The 19,223-nt window shown below is 41.0% G+C and overlaps 2 long non-coding RNA genes across 3 annotated transcripts in view; both read right to left on the reverse strand.

Moving 5' to 3' along the window:
* LOC101906006 (uncharacterized) overlaps positions 1-19,223 on the reverse strand; it is a 475,458-nt gene that overhangs the window by 213,331 nt on the left and 242,904 nt on the right. The window lies entirely within an intron of this gene.
* Positions 16,804-18,774, reverse strand: LOC132344127 (uncharacterized). Its single transcript, XR_009493245.1, has 2 exons — positions 18,101-18,774; positions 16,804-17,174 (listed from the first exon to the last, which is right to left on the reverse strand). It is a non-coding gene; the product is annotated as an uncharacterized lncRNA (long non-coding RNA).

Below are 19,223 nucleotides of genomic sequence, written 5' to 3' on the forward strand. Positions count from 1 at the left end.
CTGTTCCAAGACTGACCCTTACAGGGCAGGGCCCAGATTTCTATGATTTCTCTCTCTAGCAAAGCTACAGATGGCATAGTAACAAGTGCCTTCCTGTGAGGAGGCTGAGTCTAGCAATAATAAAAGTTGGGGGGGGGGTAGTTGTCGATAGATTATCTGCCCTTCGTGCAGTAGTTTCTTCCCTCTTATGCTGCAACATGATGAAAAGAGCATGATGCCTATTCCTCTCACATTTTACTCTCTGAGGTTTTCTCCCTTATCTGATGGGGTCATCTCCCTGATGGTTCTTTCAACAGGAACATCTCCATTTCTGCCAGGGAACAGAGACGGGGGTGTGTCCATTGCTAGGGATCATAAACATCATTTTTTAGCAGTAAGATAGAGAGAGAGAGACTTTTGCCATCCCTCAGACACGGCTACCAGCAGGTTTCAGGGAGTATCCCTAGCAAATTCATTTTCGTTGGTATAATTCTGTTGGAAGATGTAAAATTGCTTCTAATCTACCAGGAGAGGCACAGCAGCCAGCCATAATTCTCCTCCCTGGAATCACAGAATCCCAAGGCAAATGTCTGCTGCTGCTGTTAAGTCGTTTCAGTCGTGTCCGACTCTGTGCGACCCCATAGACGGCAGCCCACCAGGCTTCCCCACCCCTGGGATTCTCCAGGCAAGAACACTGGAGTGGGTTGCCATTTCCTTCTCCAATGCCTGAAAGTAAAAAGTGAAAATGAAGTTGCTTAGTCGTGTCCGACTCTTAGAGACCCCATGGGCTGCAGCCTACAAGGCTCCTCTGTCCATGGGATTTTCCAGGCAAGAGTACTGGAGTGGGGTGCCATTGCCTTCTCCGAGGCAAATGCCTAGACCAACAAATTCAGAATCTCTAAGACCAGGGCCTGGAAATCTGCATTTTAAAATGCCCCAGGGGACTTTAATGTGCAACCTGAGAACTACTGGCTTAGTGTTAAGGCCAGGTAGGGGCTTAGAAATCATCTGACCCATTGCCATACAGGTGAACATGAGTTCTCTACATAGAACAACACATCCCAGTACAGAGTGGAAAAATGCAAGTTGCAGAATAGATGTGCAGAAAGAGACAAATTCTAAAATTTGTCTTGCACCCCCAATATTATATATTCTCTCTCTTTTTTTGTATAGGTAAAGGAAATGTCTGCAAGTGGATGAGAAGAGAGTGTCTTAATTTCTTCCAGGTGTTTTCTCCGAGGGTGGAGAAAGTGCTAAGTAGGGAGGATAAAAGGACAGAAGGGGTGTCCATCTTATGTCCTGCCCCACTTCATTTCTATTTGAAAAACAGGTCTTGAAATAAACATTAAAAATGTTACCAACTTTCTCTCTTGGCTAGAAAGTGTGTACATAATTATATTTCTTTTTTACTTTTCTATTTTTAAAAAATGTTCTCAAGACAAAAATGATAAGTAATTAAAGATCTAGCACCTGAGAACTAAGAGGTCCTGAGGCATAACTGACATGATAACCATGTCAGGGGCAGAGCCTGGGCCTCAGAACTCCACCCAAGGGATCTGCCACTGACCTCTGCAGAGTCACAGATGGTGCTGGGGGAAGGTCCTTCTCAGCGCGCCCTCTCAGCACTCCCTTAACCGCCTTCTCCAACAGAGGTTCACAGCCTCCCTCATGCAGCAGGGGCGGCTTTAGGCTGCTTTCTCAGTCTTGGTCCTTGTCTATTGGGGGGTGGGGGGTAGGGGAGTGGGGCAGAAGCGGCAGTGTGCTCAGAGTCCCAGCCTGGTGCATCCCTCTGGACAGTTCAGCTCCCAGGTACCGCAGTGTGACCCAGGCAGGCTGCTGCAGAGCCCTCACTCAGGTGCGCGTTCCCAGGAGGGAACCCGGCAAGGAAGGCAATCAGGCGGCTTATCTCCACGCTGAAAAGCCCCCTCTGAAGGTAGCAATTCAGACTCAAAGCTGGATGACTGTGCTTTGCTGCAGAGCCTGCAGCTGGATTATTGACTGAGTCTGAGAAAGACGCTGAAATTGGGAGACTGAAGAGATCTGCTCTTTTGATTCGAGCTCTTCCAAGATTATGCAGACTCTTGATGACTCTGGTCCAAAGCAAAAACCTCCCTGTGATCTTAAGCTAGAATTTGGGGGAGTCAGCTGCATAAATAATTTTCTCTTGATTCAAAGCAAGCACACGGTAGCAGTGCTGGTCTTCCTCCCTTCCCATGTCTGATGTAGCTGGCTCACCTGTCACTGAGCTGTTTGAATAAGCTGGGTTTTCCTCTTTCCTAGCAAGCTCTGGGGTAAAAGCCAGCCAGTGCCTGAGAACAGTTGAGGGGCCATGTTCATGGAACAGGGACAGGAGTACAGTCGCAATTATGCCAGGCAATCAGAGGCTTTAATGGATGAATGGCTGTCAAAACCCCGGGCGGTATTTGATAACCTCTAAGGCTGCTTATTGTGAGTGGAAACCACAAGGTGAAAAAAGACAGGGATGGATAAGTTTGTGGTTATCTCCCCTCCTTGCCTTTGAAGAGTTTGACAGTACTGCCTGGTAGTCCTTGGGGAGGGTACTCCTGGGGACCTAGCGGGATTCCGGTTTGAGGACAGAGGCACATGATTAAGGAAGAAAAGAGCAGAAATTGGGGGCAGGGCTGCATATTTAATGCAGGAATTCAAAGCACAGAAGTTCAGTACCAAAGCTCCATTTTCCAATATCCCCAGAGGAGGGGCTGGAGACACTGAGACAGGATCCTCCCTGAGAGAGTCTCCAAACAGGTAATAGGGAAACAGGAAGAGGATGTATCTGCCTCCCTTGTAAATGAGTCTCTCTCAGGGTTTTGCCAGCTCCAAAAATTGAGTTCAAGTGGTGTTCTAGGCACCAGAGTGTTTTATTGATGGATTGCCGTAGGAGGAATTTTCCTTAAGGTCTGGAAACAAGAGGGCGTTGGATCTCTAATGCAGGGATGTCAGATAGAGCTCCACTGATTTGCCAATCCCACGTGAATAGCTGTGGCTGGCTGGAACATTCAGTTGGGAATGGTTTTAGGGCCAGGCTCTGTGGAGGAACTGTGCTTGATTGATTAGTGATGTCTGTCGTGGGTGTGGAACAAGGGCAGTACATGAGCTTCCTGCTTGTCATCTCTGCTTTGGGATGTTTTTCCTTCTGTAGGGGCATGACCACCACTGACATTAACATAATAATCTCCACGTAATTATCTTTTTTTAGATTCTTCTCCTAAGGAGCTTTCCATCTAAAAGGGAAGTCAGTAATGGCATCTTTTTCTAGGTCCTTTAGGTCCTAAGGAATTGGCCAGTGTATGATTCACATGGCACTGAAATGTGGCTCCATTAGCTTGCCTCCATTACCAAAATGCCTGCAGACCTTACGCCAGAGAGAACACACTTCTGTTGGTAGGTTCAGCCTCTAAAAATTAAACAGACCTCTATATTTCGCTCATCTTCCCAAAAGTAAGCGACCAGAAATTTGCAATTATATGGCTAAAATAAATGTTCAGTGACTAAGTCTCCTTTCAAGAGTCTACTGTAGGCAGTTTTGAGCACAAATTCAATTACACAATGTATCCTTGGGCTTCTCAAGCACCAATAATGATTATGGTGAAATAAATAAGGAAGAGTACTGGAACAGAACTCTGATACCAACGTCTTGCTGTTGGGAGGAAGGAAAAGCCCAGAAAGGAGGACTCAGTATATGAATCCAGACAGAGCTGAGTGAAAGGACAGGAGAGGGGCTATGGAGAGAAGAGAGAGAAAAGTATGTGAGATGGACTCAAATCTTTACTGCAGACACTCCCAGCTTGACAAAAATGGGAGATACTCAAGTTAGTCATTATAATCTGTGGGAGGCCAAATAATGACCCCTCCCCAAGACATCCAGGTCCTAACCCCTGGTCCTAGACATGGTAAAAAGAGACTCTGCAAGTATGATTAAGTTTCTTGAGATCGTAAAATTATCCTGGATTATCTGAATGGAACCACTGTAATCACAAAGTTCATAATAAGAGGGAGACAGGAAGACCACAGTCAATGAAGGAGATATGAGAGTGAAAACAGAGGTCAGAGTGACCTGTGAGGCAAAGAACATGGGGCTTCTAGGAGCTGGAAAAGATAAGAACTGGTTCTTCCCTAGCATCTCCAGAAGTAACACAGTCCTGCAGACCCATTTTAGACTTTTGATCTCTGGAACTAGAAGAGAATAAATGTGTGTTGCTTTAAACCACTAAACTTGTGGCAATTCGTTACAGCTGAAATAGGAAATTAGGAAAGTCTGGCTGACTTATGAATTGTCTCCTCTATTCCCACAGCCTTTAGACTTCTATTAGCATTACTCCCAGAAATACCTGTTCTTAGAAAACAAGGCCCCATCTTGTATTGTTTAGAATGAGTTTTAATCACACATTTCAGTCAACCTCAGCAGTGTTTGTCTAATGGCCGATCTTGTCCGTGTTAAAGGAATTCCAAGCATAAAGACCCCCTCTTCATGGAAGGCTGCCAGCATAGCACCAAAGGAATATCTGTCAGGGACAAGAACAATCTTTAAGGTGGGACATTCTTAAAATCCCAGTCTGTGACCTATGTTTGCCATGACACGGATCATAAGACCCACAATTTTAAGTAGCTTTTTGTTGTGACATATCTTTGTATCACTCCTCCATCTATCACACTGAGGAAAAGAATTACTTCAGTTTGGCGCCTGGACTAAGAGCATTTGTATCTTTCCAAGCTGGCTAAGGTAAAACCCATTGAGAGAATTAATCTGTAGTTTCCATGAGCCCAGGACCAGGGCCTGTCTTCAACCATCAGTGAGTTCCAGCAACTAGCAAAGCACTTGGCACAGAGTAGGCACTCAAGCAGTAGATCTCAGTTGAATAAATAAATGAACTAAAAAGTACATAATTTTTGATGGTGATCATTCGCTATGTGAATTTCCTTAAGGAAAATGACATCTGAAGAAAAAGCCAGAGATTACTGTTGATTTTTACAAGAAATATAGTGGTCTTTAAATGGAAGAAATGCATGTGATTCTTGGTATTACTATAGGAGATATAAGTTTTTTCCTTTACCTTTGTCTTTGTTTTTAAATTTTGCATGTTGAATATGATTTACATGTATAGTCAGAAAAAAAGCTGTCTTTTTTTGTTTGTTTTTTTTGTTTTGTTTTAAGTAGATACTTAGGGAATATGGTTGCTTGGCTAGAGCTGGATGACTTTCCTTGGCCATGGATTTAGCTGTGGAAGGGAGGCATTAAACTCATGAATATAGTTGATTACTGATCCCTAGTTTTCTTACAGAAAAGTGAGACATAGAAACAGCCAGGACCCATGGTTTAGTGTTATGGTCAGAAGCAATGGCTGGAGTCGGACCTTGAGTCCATCCCTTCCTAGTTGTTTGACTATAAACGAGTTACCCAGCTTCTCCCAGCTATGATGTTCCCATCTATAAAATGGGTTAAACATCCCTAGAGGACAGAGGTTAAGTGAGATACATGTTTTAAAGCATTTAGCCCCATGCCTGGCACATTGTAAGTACTCAACAGATGTCAGCTCTTATTACTTTTATTACAACAAATTGAACATTCTTGGTCCTGATGCTGACATTTCCTGCTGATATGCAAACTGGATTTTCAGTGCACATAAATGGAGGGCACTGGGAATTCCTGGTTTTCTTCTCTAGCAATAATTAGAAATGACAGCGATTAGGTGGTTAGAGGACACAATTAACCTCTGACTCTCAGCACTCTTCTCTGTGAGAGAAGCAGATGGAATTTGAAAAGAGGAGTTAACATCCTTCCTTACTCTAAGATGTTATAAGATATATTTTTCATTGGAAACCTTCTTTTGAAAGATAATGACTTTTATAATATTCAATTAAAAAAGTGAACTACAATCTATTTCCTCCTACAATCTATTGTCCCAGGTGAATCTGGAAATATAATAAGAAAGATCCTGGTATCTGGCCAATTGTCTTTGGCTCTCATGTACAATGCGAGAGGTAGAATCTAATTTTTGGTTTTGTTGCTGCTTGAGAAAATGAAATTGTATTTGTCTTGGAAACGGAAGGGAAGACTGGCGTGCTGCAGTCCAAGGGGTCACAAAGAGTTGGACATGACTGAGCCACTGAACTGAACTGGAAATGGACTAGAAGATGAGGAGGGCTTATGTATTGGGAATTCCCTGGTGTCTCAGTGGTAAGGAATTCGCCTGCCAATGCAAGAGACACAGCTTCGATCTCATCCGGAAAGATCCATATGCTACGGAGCCACTAAGCCCAAGCACCACAACTATTGAACCCGTGCTCTAGAGCCTGAGACCCGTGACTGCTGAAGCCCACACACCAGTGCTCCACAACAAGAGAAACCACCGCAATGAGAAGCCTGAACTCCAACTAGAGAGTAGCCCCAACTCGCCACAATGAGAGAAGAGCCTGCACAGCAACGAAGACCCAGCACATCCAAAAAAAAAAAACAACTCACGTATCATTAGAGTGAGAGCTAACCATTTCAAGGTGAACCATGGCTAACCTTGTGATGCAGAAATTTAAGATTATACCTGACTAAAATGGGTAGGAAACTTTTGTTTTATAGATGACTGTTACATGGCTGCCCAGGGCTACCAATTATGGTGCCACCTCATCTAACTTCTCACTCTGTCCCTTTTCCTCCTCATCAAAACTTACCTGCCCTAAGTTTCATCTCCCCCAGGGCTTTGCTTCTAGTTGCTATGGTAACAGCTAGCTAACCCAAGCTTAATGTGCCCTTCCTGCCTTCTCAAGCAACGGAGACTTCTGGAGACATCTCTTCCTGGAATTGAAACGACACTAATGGAGGATCTCAAACTAAAAGACTACAAGTAGCCTGTGATACCTCTCAAATGACAACATGGAAACAGTCTTCCTTCCCACCTACGTGTACAGCCAACCTGGTACCTTGTTATTCTTATTCTTCCCTTTTGCTCAGCAGCTATGTCCTATCGGCTGTGATAACAGTGACAGGCTGGCTGTGATCTGTCCTATGGAGGATACCGAGTGCTGGGATTGCCCAGGTGAGAGTCAAATCAAATTAGCCAGTACCTTTTCCTGGACTCTCAATAATACAGAGTGGAATGACACTGGAGTTGAAACAAAACAACTTCTGGCAATTTCTCATCTTGTGTCTGATTGGCTTCTTTTACACCCAAGGGAAGTATTGTTAAACCAGCAATCCCCCAGAGCCCTGCTGTCTTGGAGATGCTAAATTTCAAAGGGGAAAACAGCCCTGGGTTGAAGAGGAAGAACACTCTGGATGTGGAATGATTATAAAGTGGAGTAACCTTTGGAAAAATATCTCAACATCTCAATAGTCTTATATGCTAGTATTCTAAGATTTCCCATCTCAGGTGCTCAGATTTCCAACCTCTATCTCCTTCTCCCCAGCTGCATCTGATAGCATGTTAGTGAACCAAAGAGGGTGAATGACTCACATTTAATGTTTCTCATCCCTAGAGGTACTTTAATTTTGACATGCAATAGGAAGGCAGTTTAAAATACAGCAGAATTTAAGTGCAGACGCGGGAAGGGATGGGAGGAATTGAAAATGCAGATGATTCTATAGTCCAATAATGGAGAATGAATCCCATCTGTACTTCTGCCTTTGGGCAAGACACTTAACCTCTTTAAACTTTCATTTTCTTACCCATATTAGGAGATCATAATTATTCCTTTCTCATAGAGGATGTTCAAAATATTAAATTATATTATCCATATAAAGTGTCAAGGGATCAAATAAATGCCTAATAAATGATGGTTCTTGCTATAAATACAGCTATAAGGAAAGGAAATTAAGACTAGTTGTAGAATAATATGTTATTTATTTATTCAACAAATGCTTACTGAGTACCTGTCAAACATTTCCATACCCTGTTCTAGAATTATATCAATAGATGGGAGAACAGCTATGAACCAGATGGACAAACTCGATGCCATTACTAAGCCCACATACTAGTGGGGGAAGGCAGAGACTAAACAAATGCATGTATAATCTAAGTTCAGGTACTAGTAAATCCCATGAGGAAAACGAAGCAAAGGAGATAAAGTCATACAGAGAGGGACTATTTTAGACAGGATGGTCAGGGCAGATCTCTCTGAAGAGGAGACATATGCAGAGAGCTTTATGTGAAACAGGAAGCAAGTCAGGTAAGGCTCTGTTGGAAAGAAATCAGCAAATCAGTTATGTTTTGTTGGAATATTTGTTTGGGGGGGAATTTCCTGTTATCTCTAGAATTATATCAATAGATGGAAATTTACTTGGCTATGAGTTAAGATTGATCTTGAATCTGAGATTAGGGCTAGATGAAAGAAGGAAGCCAATTGAATTTGCTGTACTCACTGCTTTAACAAGGTTGATTTTGTTCTCCAATTACTTAATCACTCTTTCATTCTTCATAATAGCCTATGTTTTGATTATTACTCTCCAGGAGAGTTGGACTGTGAAGAAAGCTGAGCGCTGAAGAATTGATGCTTTTGAACTGTGGTGTTGGAGAAGACTCTTGAGAGTCCTTTGGACTGCAAGGAGATCCAACCAGTTGATTCTAAAGGAGATCAGCCCTGGGATTTCTTTGCAAGGAATGATGCTAAAGCTGAAACTCCAGTACTTTGGCCACCTCATGTGAAGAGTTGACTCATTGGAAAAGACTCTGATGATGGGAGGGATTGGGGGCAGGAGGAGAAGGGGACGACAGAGGATGAGATGGCTGGATGGCATCACTGACTCGATGGATGTGAAGTTTGAGTGAACTCCGGGAGTTGGTGATGGACTGGGAGGCCTGGCATGCTGCAATTCATGGGGTCACAAAGAGTTGGACATGACTGAGAGACTGAACTGAATTGAACTGAATGTGGACACTGAGCCTTTTGAATTTATAGCAACTTGCCTCCCAATAGTAAGGGACTGAAAATGGAATTTCAACAGATGCTGCTAGTTCCGGATAGGTTCTTCTCCCAATAGTACCAGGGCACAGCAAAATTCTGCCCTGAATGCCCTGGAAAGCAGCAGAACCCTCCAGCCCTTATAAAGCCTTTACAAGCCATTAGCTCTCATATGGTCACTGAGAATATATCCAAAAGCCCTAAGCCAAAAAATCTTCACTCAGCACAAGCATAGATCGCAGCAGGACTTGAGCCATTTTTAAAAAAGAGTATGGATCCTTCTTGAAAGCAGAAAATGGCCCATTTCTAGATTCACCCAGGGAAGAACCAGAATGGAGGCAATCTATTGCTATAAGATGACATCCTGTTGCTACCTTCCAATGCCAAGGTTTGTGGGCTGAAAGAATTTCACAGAAGAACAGCTGTTTTACTCTGTGGGGAGTTTTCAGAGGAGTCAATGATTTTTGAATGTGCAATTAAGTGGCGGGTTGCCAATATACAGGTCTTTGGTCACTTGCAGTAGGCATAACTATAAAGAATATCATCTTTCTGTTGCATAAATGAATGTACCAGGAAGTAATTGTAAAAAAGAAGGTTGACCCTTGGGAAAGTTTTCACTTATTTAAGATGCTACCTTTTCCCTAGTGGCTCAGACGGTAAAGCATCTGCCTATAATGTGGGAGACCCTGGTTCAATGCCTGGGTCGGGAACATCTCCTGGAGAAGGAAATGGCAACCCACTCCAGTATTCTTGTCTGGAAAATCCCATGGATGGAGGAGACTCGTAGGTTATAGTCCATGGGGTTGCAAAGAGTTGGCCATGACTGAGCAACTTCACTTCACTCACTTTGCTTAAAATATTATACCTACCATTTAATTTTGTCTATTAAATCTACAAGATAGGTGAGTTTATCCCCATTGTGAAGCTGGGAAGTCTGAGCCTTGGAAATATTTGCAGAGTTACCTAATTTTAGCCATTTAGCAAGCTTAGATGTGAGCTCATATCTGTCTAGATTTGTCAAAGTCTGTGCTCTTTCAACTAAAGCATCTATCTCTTTTGAAATTTACCTTCAGAATTGGTGGCATATTCTTTCAAATAACCCCACTGGTGTTAGACCATTGCTCAAAGTACATTTAATTTTGGAGAGTAAAGTTCATTTGAAATCAAGACTGAGTGGATGACCACATTGCATGATGTCATTTTTGTTATTTAGACTAAACAAGAGAGAAGGACAAGATGACTTCATCTTTGCTTTCCTCTGTCACATGTATTGTGTTTCACACAATGTAGTTTTTATTTAGAATTATTTGTTGAAGTATAACACATTGACCTATCCTCAGTCATCTGTGAAAGTGAAAATTGCTCAGTCGAGTCGAACTCTTTGAGACCTCATGGTTTATACCGTCCATGGAATTGTCCAGGCCAGAATACTGGAGTGTGTAGCTTTTCCCTTCTCCAGGGGATCTTCCCCACCCAGGGATCAAACCTGGGTCTCCCACATTGCAGGCGGATTCTTTACCAGCTGAGCCACCAGCGAAGCCCTCTGTCATCTGTACCAAGCATTAACTTGTTGATCACATGTTCTGCTAGAGAGGGGAACCCTGAAAGAATATGATATAGGACAGGCAATTTCTGATGGTAGGATTAAGAAGCAGAAAAGTCAGGTCTCAGTAGATTAGTTCCAGGAATGGAGGTGGGGAGACTTGGGAAGAAGGATGAAGAAGCTAGGCAGAGGAGATGGGGAGGCTGTGGGTGGATGGTGGAGTTGGACCGAGGGTAGAGGTGGCAGTGTAAGAGCAATGAAGACTTGGGTATAGATCAGCCCCCAAAATAGGGCTGGAGGGGAGAGCCCAGAAGGAACAGGGAATCATGCTTTCACAGTCTTAAGAGAGAAAAGCACTCTGGGAGTGAAATATTATAAAATGTTACATAAAATTATACTTCCACGAACCACTTAATGTCTTGGAAGAGGTCATGGTAACCTCATTTGCCTCAGGGAGAGCTAAGTATTTTTCTCACTTGATTCTCCATAGAATTAACTCCAGCTAAAATACAAATCCCTCTGTTTTTTTCTGAGAACCTTAATAATCTCCATGCCTCAAATGTAGTTGTGGCCATTGTGGCGTGATGATCTACCTTTCACCTCAATTCATCACCAATAATCAGTAAGGGGAAGGTAATGAATAAATGTTTGAATATGTTTTAATATATCCAGGTTGGAGAGGCTTCTTTTTCCAGTTATATGTTTAGTGAGAGTAAATAGCTATGTATTAAATCATGGAATTCTAAAAGCATGCATGTAGGGGTATGTCATTTTACCTTAGGTAGGGGATAATTCTTGGAAGTAGAACTTGAGTAACATAGCCACCCTCATTTGTGCATCTATAAAAAGCAGCTCCAATTTTAGTGAGGCACCTAGAATACATTATAAAATGTCTGCATATAATTAATTCAAAATACTGTCATTAAATCATGTAATGATGCTTTGTGAGCACACATAAGCTTAATTGGGAGTAATGAAACTGAGGAGATTGAGATCCAGAGTGCCATAAATAAAATAACAGTTAGCAGCTCCTGCAGTATAAATATAGATCATCAAGTAATCTTGCAAACGTCTTAAGGTTTGTTCTGGTTGACAGTGTCTCTCTCCTGTATGAAGACAACAGAAAAATTAAAATAAGTCTCATAAATGGAAGATCTGAAGAGTTTCAGCCCTGTTATTAGCAAGTAGAAGAATTGTATGTCAGCTGACCCAACAGTCAATAAATGTCTTTTGAGACAGCACACACTCAGAGGACCCTTGAGGACCTTTGAGGGTGAGACATTATACTTTAGGGAAAAGAATTTTTCAGGTTCAAGGACAACATGTTTGATCTCAATAATTTCATTTTCCTCATCTATAGAATGGACAGAGTTTATTGATGCTTGGGGCTGGTGCACTGGGACGACCCAGAGGGAGGGTATGGGGAGGGAGGAGGGAGGAGGGTTCAGGATGGGGAACACAGGTATACCTGTGGTGGATTCATTTCGATATTTGGCAAAACTAATACAATACTGTAAAGTTTAAAAATAAAATAAAATTTTAAAAAATGAAATAAAAAAGATCAGGAAGTGTCTTGAAACAGTGCTTGGCACATAGAAAGTATTCAATAAATGCTATTGGTTTTCCCATGCCCCCAGCATGGAGTGTCCCACAGGGTGTAAGAACATAGATAACTGTTGACGTGACTGAAGTGTGCTCTTGAGATGGGCTTCCTAAGAGGCAGCCTGAATTTTCTGGTTAGACCCTGAAGAAACAAGTGGAACTCAAATCAGATTTAAGACACAATCAGGCTAATGGCAAGAAAGACACTGAAGAAACATCACAGGGTGACAGTGATAGGAGTCAGCTCCTGTTCTTCCATGCTGGGATTGCAAAGCTGAGGGAAGAAAAGCAGATGTGTGTCATTTATTCTGCCATTGATCTTCCGGCTCATGTAGTCATTACTAAGGAACCACAGGCATCTGTCCTCTCCACCCTGATGGGTCCTAGGACTCCTGAATACAGTGTTTGTGCAGCCACTCATGGACAGTTAGTAGTGGTACTTGTGATAAAGCCTATCTGCTATTCCAGCTATTCCAGAATGCGCAGCGCACTGCCCAACTGACTCAATCAGTTGAATCTGAAAAGGAGAACAGCTCCTATTCTTCTGTACCCTTTCTTAATCCCTCTTAAAGCAAGAGGAAAGAGCGCTGTTTCTTTCTCTTTGTAGACTGACTTTTTAGCCTGGAGGTGATTCCTTATATCTGATATTTGGATATCGCTTTAGAGTTTATATAATATTTTAAAATGCACTAACCCTGATAACGACCAAGGCTGATAAGTACATTACATAGTATTACTCTCAGTGTATATCGGAGAAAATCAAGGCTTCGAGAGGTTAACGAATTTATCTAGGATGACAGAATCAGTAAGTGGTATATAATACTGGGATATCCAATTCCCAAATCTGGTAATTATTTAGAGACAATGTTACCACTAATATCAGAGAGAAGATTATAGATGATCAGGGCACATGAATTCTTTAAAGAGAGGATAAGATTTGGAATTGACAAGACACAGCAGGATGCCTTCTAGGCAAGGTAACATAAGCAGAGGCATAGAAGTTCAACTTTGCTGGCATGGCTAGTATGGGAGGTCATATAGGGATGCTGAGGAGTGTTAGGAGGTGAGTGGACAGGGAGGCTATATCCCCCAGGGAAATGCAAGGCCAAGCATGCTGCATCACTTGGATTAGTGAGCTATCATCTATGACTTTATGTAAATCCATTTGGAATCTATTTATATTTTCAGTTTGGCAAATATGGTCACCATTCTAAATTTCCTTGCCTTGATCCTGAAATAATATCTTTTAAGAAAGGCAGAAAGGAGAAATCTGATGATCTTTAGTTGGCAAACATGTCACATCTGTCTGTATCTTTTCCCTGGAGACTTTTAAAATTGCTGGACCTTGGGGCTATTGTTCTTTCTGGAAAATCAGAATACTGGGTAAAACTTAATATACAAAAATCAATAAGGTTCAAGTATACAAATCTCAGCAAGTTAAATTTTATAAGCGAAGAAAAGATCTCTTTCAAAATATCAAAAAAGGAAAAGAACCCAAATCCATTAAAGAGCTAAAAACTAGGTGTAAATAAGAAATGTGTGAGATTTACATGGAGAACATTTTTAAATGTTAAAGAAGGATACAAAATATGACTTGAATGAATGAAAATATATACCTTGTTTTTGCACAGATTCATCATAAATCTATCAATTTCCTTTAACTTAACATATACATTTAATGTAATTCATGATCAAAATACTCTCAGGATTTAAGATAGATAAGCCGATGCTAAGTTCATCTGTAAAAACCCGAAAGCAATAGTCACCAGGATAAATTATGAAATAGAAGAGTAATGAGTTAGGCCCAGTTCTATAAGATGTAAATTATAAAGACAGTAATTAAAATAGAATAATTAATGGGCTAATATATAGTCTGGAAATAGACCCCCAATATATGTTTAGTATATGATAAATGTGGCATTGCTTATCAGTGGGAAGAGATTTCTCAGTAAACATTCAAAAGTACAAAAAGAAATCAGGAATACTAGAAGAATGCTCAACATCACTATTAGGAAAATGCAAATCAAAACTACAATGAGGTACCACCTCACACCAGTCAGGATGGTCATCACTAAAACTCTACAAATAACAAATTCTGGAGAGATATGGAGAAGAGGGAAACCTCACATACTACTGATGGGAATGTAATTTGGTGCAGCTACTGTGGAAAACTGCATGGAGGTTCCTCAGAAAACTAAAAACAGAATTACCATTTGATCCAGAAATCCCACTGGGTATATGGGCATATATCCAGACAAAACTCTAATCTAAAAAGATACCTGCATCCCTATTCTTAGCAGCACTATTCACAATAGCTAAGACATGGAAACAACCTAACTTATTCATTGACAGATGAATGGATAAAGAAGACATGGTATATACACACACACACATATATATGTATGTATGTATATACACCAGAGAAGGCAATGGCACCCCACTCCAGTACTCTTGCCTGGAAAATCCCATGGATGGAGGAGCCTGGTGGGCTACAGTCCATGGGGTCACAAAGAGTCAGACATAACTGAGCAACTTCACTTTCCCTTTTCACTTTCATGCATTGGAGAAGGAAATGGCAACCCACTCCAGTGTTCTTGCCTGGAGAATCCCAGGGGCGGGGGAGCCTGGTGGGCTGTCATCTATGGGGTCGCACAGAGTCGGACACGACTGACGCGACTTAGCAGCAGCAGCATGTATATACACACATACATACACACACAACGGAATACTACTCAGTTATAAAAAAGAATGAAATAATGTCATTTGTAGCAACATGGATGCAACTAGAGACTATCATACTAAGTGAAGTAAGTCAGACAAAGACAAATACCATATAATATCACTTATATGTAGACTCTAAAACAGGACACAAATGAGCCTCTCTATGAAACAGAAACAGAATCATGGACATAGAAAACAGACTTGTGGATGCCAGGGCGAGATGATTGGGAGAGGGATGAGGTGGCAGGCTGGGGATGGCAGAAGCAAGCTACTTTATATAGAATGAATAAACAACAAGGTCCTACTGTATAGCACAGAGAACTATATTAAGTATCTTATAATAAACCATAATGGAAAAGAATGTTTAAAAAAGAACACATATGTATGTATAACTGAATCACTTCGCTGTACAGCAGAAAGTAACAACATGTAAATCAATAATACTTCAATAAAAAAATAACAGTACTAGAAGGAAAAAGTGTGCGTATATATATACACACACACACAATACATATAAAATTTATAAAATATAGTCTCCATATAAATTATTATATATAATATGTATTAGTATATATGGTAGATATATAATATCAAGTATTTATATATATATATATATAAAAGTAAATATATATACTTGCAGAGAGGAGTAGGCTTTGTTAGGTATGAAACAAAAATCCAGAAATCATAAAAACTATCAATATATATATAGAAATAAATCTTAATCCACAAGAAACAAAGAGCACAATAGTGCTAAACGACCATCTAAAAAAAGTATTTGTATCATATCCCAGATACATTTTCCTAATTTATTAAGTCAATGTGAGAATACACTAAAAATTCAACAGAAAAACTGGAAAAGATGAAAAAACAGTTCATTAGGAAAACAGTTGTTAAATATTTAGAAAGATGTCCAATCTCACTGATCGTGAAAGAAAGGCAAGTCAAAACTGCAGTGATATTTCCTTTTCCCCCATCAGAATGGCAATGGTATTGTCTGTTAGTGCACTGCACGAGTGAAGCTATGGAGAGTCATCCATATCAGATATCAGTGGTGGGACAGCGACCGGGACAATCCTGCGAACAGGAATCTGCAATATCTTTCAAAACTACAAATGCATGTTCCTTTTATCTTAGAAATTCCACTTCTAAAAACATGTCCTACAGGTATACTAGCACATACATACAGAGTATGTAGAAACGTATTCACTCCATGATAGTTTATAAAAGAGACTGAAACAACCTAAGTGTCTGTCAGTATCTGTTGTTCAGTTGCTCAGTTGTGTCTGACTCTTGGCGACCCCATGGACTGCAGCATGCCCGTCTTCCCTGTCCTTCACCACCTCCCGGAGTATGCCGAAACTCAAGTCCATTGGGCTGATGATGCCATCCAACCATCTCATCCTCTGTCGTCCCCTTCTCCTCCTGCCTTCAATCTTTCCCAGCATCAGGGTCCTTTCCAATGAGTTGGTTGTTCGCATCAGGTGGCCAAAATATTGGAACTTCAGTTTCAGAATCAGTCCTTGCAATGAGTATTCAGGGTTGATTTCCTTTAGGATTGACTGGTTTGATTTCCTTGCTGTCCAAGGGACTCTCAAGAGTTTTCCCAGGACCACAGTTCAGAAGCATCAATTCTTTCTGTCACTATGGTGCTGGTTAATTAAACTTGGTGGATGCATATAATTAAATAACAATAATTTAATAATAATAAAATTTAAAATAATAAATAATTTAATAAAATTTAAAATAATTTAAATTTAAAAATTTAAATTTTAAAATAATAAAATTTAAAAGTAAATTTAAAAGTAATGAGTTTTAAGTATTAGCTCTCCTTGACCACTGCACAACTTCAAGGTCTTGTCTCTTTTTGGCAAAATCTCAAAAAGTTATCAGGAAGATGGGAGGCACTATGAGTGGTAACATCTCTCTTCAGTTAAATTCATTATAATAAAGAATAACTCATTAGAAGTATAATTCATTAAATTTTAGACAGGCAGAGTGCATAAACTGTGCCTGCCCTTTACTGGACATCCCTGTGAATGAAAAGGAGAGAATGGAAAAGATGTATATTGTAGTCAGGAATATTCCTGGAAAACCCTTAAGGAGACATAAATGGAAAATCCCTAGGTCCAGTTGTATAAGAGGTTGTATAACTGGCAACACAGACAGATCAAGAGACATGGCCTCAATATGTCAGAGCAAAATGTCAGGACCAGGACTCCAGAAGTCAGGTATAGGAGCCATGGCTTGCTGGAAGCACAGTGCTTGCCTTCCTGTTGGCCTAAGATATTTTCAGGTGCTGATGTGGATGGGAGGATGGGCAATGGGTAAATGTCTGAGAGGCCTTTGCAGAGAGCATCTCAGCCTTGGTTGATTCCTCACCCCTCAGCAGCTGTCCACCATCTCCAAGCTGGGAGCATTCCTGTGAAGAACAGGAGGACACTGTGGACTGATATCTATGCAAACATATCCCCCGATCACCCCAATGGGTCTCAGTCTCAACCCTGCTTCCTCCTTACCAGGGGAATCACTTGGGTTGCTAATCAAAACTAACCAGTGCCTAGGTTCCCCTTCAATCTTTTAGATTGAAGGCAAATGCAAAAGGCTATGGCAGAGGATAAGATGGTTGGATAGCATCACCGACTCAACAGACATGAACTTGGGCAAACTCTGGGTGATAGTGAGGGACAGAGAGGCCTGGTAGGCTGCAGACCATGGAGTCGCAAGGGTTAGACATAACTCAGTGACTGAGCAACAACAGCAAAGACTTCCCTACCAGAGGTTCTGATTTAAGTGGTCTAGGGTGAGGCCAGGCACTGATATTCATTTGTTAAATGTTCCCCAGGTCAATTCTGAACTGGGTGTTTCCCAGGTGGTTCTATAAGGTCTGAAAATCTTGGGACTGTGCTCTTATATATTTCTTCTATGGTCAGTAATGCTTGTTGTGGAAATGTTTAATGTTTGTGACTTTCACTTCTGTTATTCCCCAGACTCATTTGGGTCTCTTACCAGGCTTAAGAGAAAGAGGCAAACAGAAAAGGGAAGGAATCACTGAAAAGAAAAACTGGACAAAGAAATTCAAAAGAAAAAGGGAGTGAAAGGGAAACATTGAGTCACTCCAAATTCACTCCAGAATCTCTGAGCACAGAACCTAAACTTCTTCAGAAGTTTATAAACTTCTGATTTTTATACATATTTCAAGTTTGGGAAACCTCAGATCCATTAGGAGACCCATTTAAAGTAAAAATTCAATAAGAGAGCAGATAGGGATCACGTGGTAATTGGTGAAGGCCGATGGAACAGAGGATTCGATTATCAAGTAGGCTTGGACTAAGCAGAGGAACTTACATAGGCTGCCTGCATTTTGCCTGAACAACCCCATGAGATTGTGGAGCCTCACGTGAAAACTGAAACCTAACTACATCCATTTTTCAGTGGCAAACCTAGGTGAGTCAGGCACACCAGTCATTAGATTTAGGGCCCATTCTAACCCACTATGACTTCACTTTGATTTTATTGCATCAACAAAGGCCCTCTTCCCAGATAAGGTCACATTCACAGGTCCCAGGGTTATCACTTCAACATATCTCTTTTGGGAACGCAATTCAACGCTCCGCAGATACCTTGTGCTAAGCTGTCTTCCATTTTGCTTAAAGCAATTTTACCCACGAGATCAGCAGTGGCCACACTTTTGAGATCCATTTTTCCTACCTCTTCACTTCCAGACCTACAAATTATTCTTTCTAGAGTTTGTACTTCCACTTTGTGAAAGACTAGCTGAGAAACAAGGGATGGTGACACCTCATCACTTTCTCCATCACCAGACTGATACGCATTAAGTTACACTGATAAGACAGATGCCCTGGGAGCAAATGGCCAGTGTGCAGGGAAAAAAAAAAAAAGAGTGCAATCGAAGTACACATGAAGACAGCTCATTTTAGAGCTGTTTTTCCTGCCCACACATTGGAATACTTATTTGACCACAAGAAGTTATTTAGCTTTACAGAGCTATACAGCCATCACTTTTTTTTCTATCCCCAGTACCTGAATGCCAATTTGAGAAAGCACAGAATTCCAGAGAAGAGGTTAAGTGGCCCTTTGAAATTTCTTGGGAACATTTTAATCTGTCATTTTTCTGTTAAAAGAATTGTTGTCAGAAAATTTCCTAAAATCCAGTTCCAACCCAACTGCTTTTAAGTCCATTGTTAAGAACTCAAAACAAAGAAACATCTTTGCTATTTGGTCTGACTAGGAGCAGACTGAGTTCTTACTCAAAGAGCTTTTATTCCCACTGGGATTTGTAGGCATGACACATTTTAAGTGGACAACTCTAATTTCAAGATGTTAGTGAAGACAGCCTTTTAGGTTCAGGTTGCCAGGACCTAGGATCAAGATGACAGATATAAAGATATATAGAGGAGAGAAGTAGAGCTAATATGGAGAAAGGGAAATGAGGAGCCCACAGGTATAA

This window comes from Bos taurus, chromosome 28, assembly GCF_002263795.3.
Source record: "Bos taurus isolate L1 Dominette 01449 registration number 42190680 breed Hereford chromosome 28, ARS-UCD2.0, whole genome shotgun sequence".
Classification (NCBI taxonomy): Eukaryota; Metazoa; Chordata; class Mammalia; order Artiodactyla; family Bovidae; genus Bos; species Bos taurus.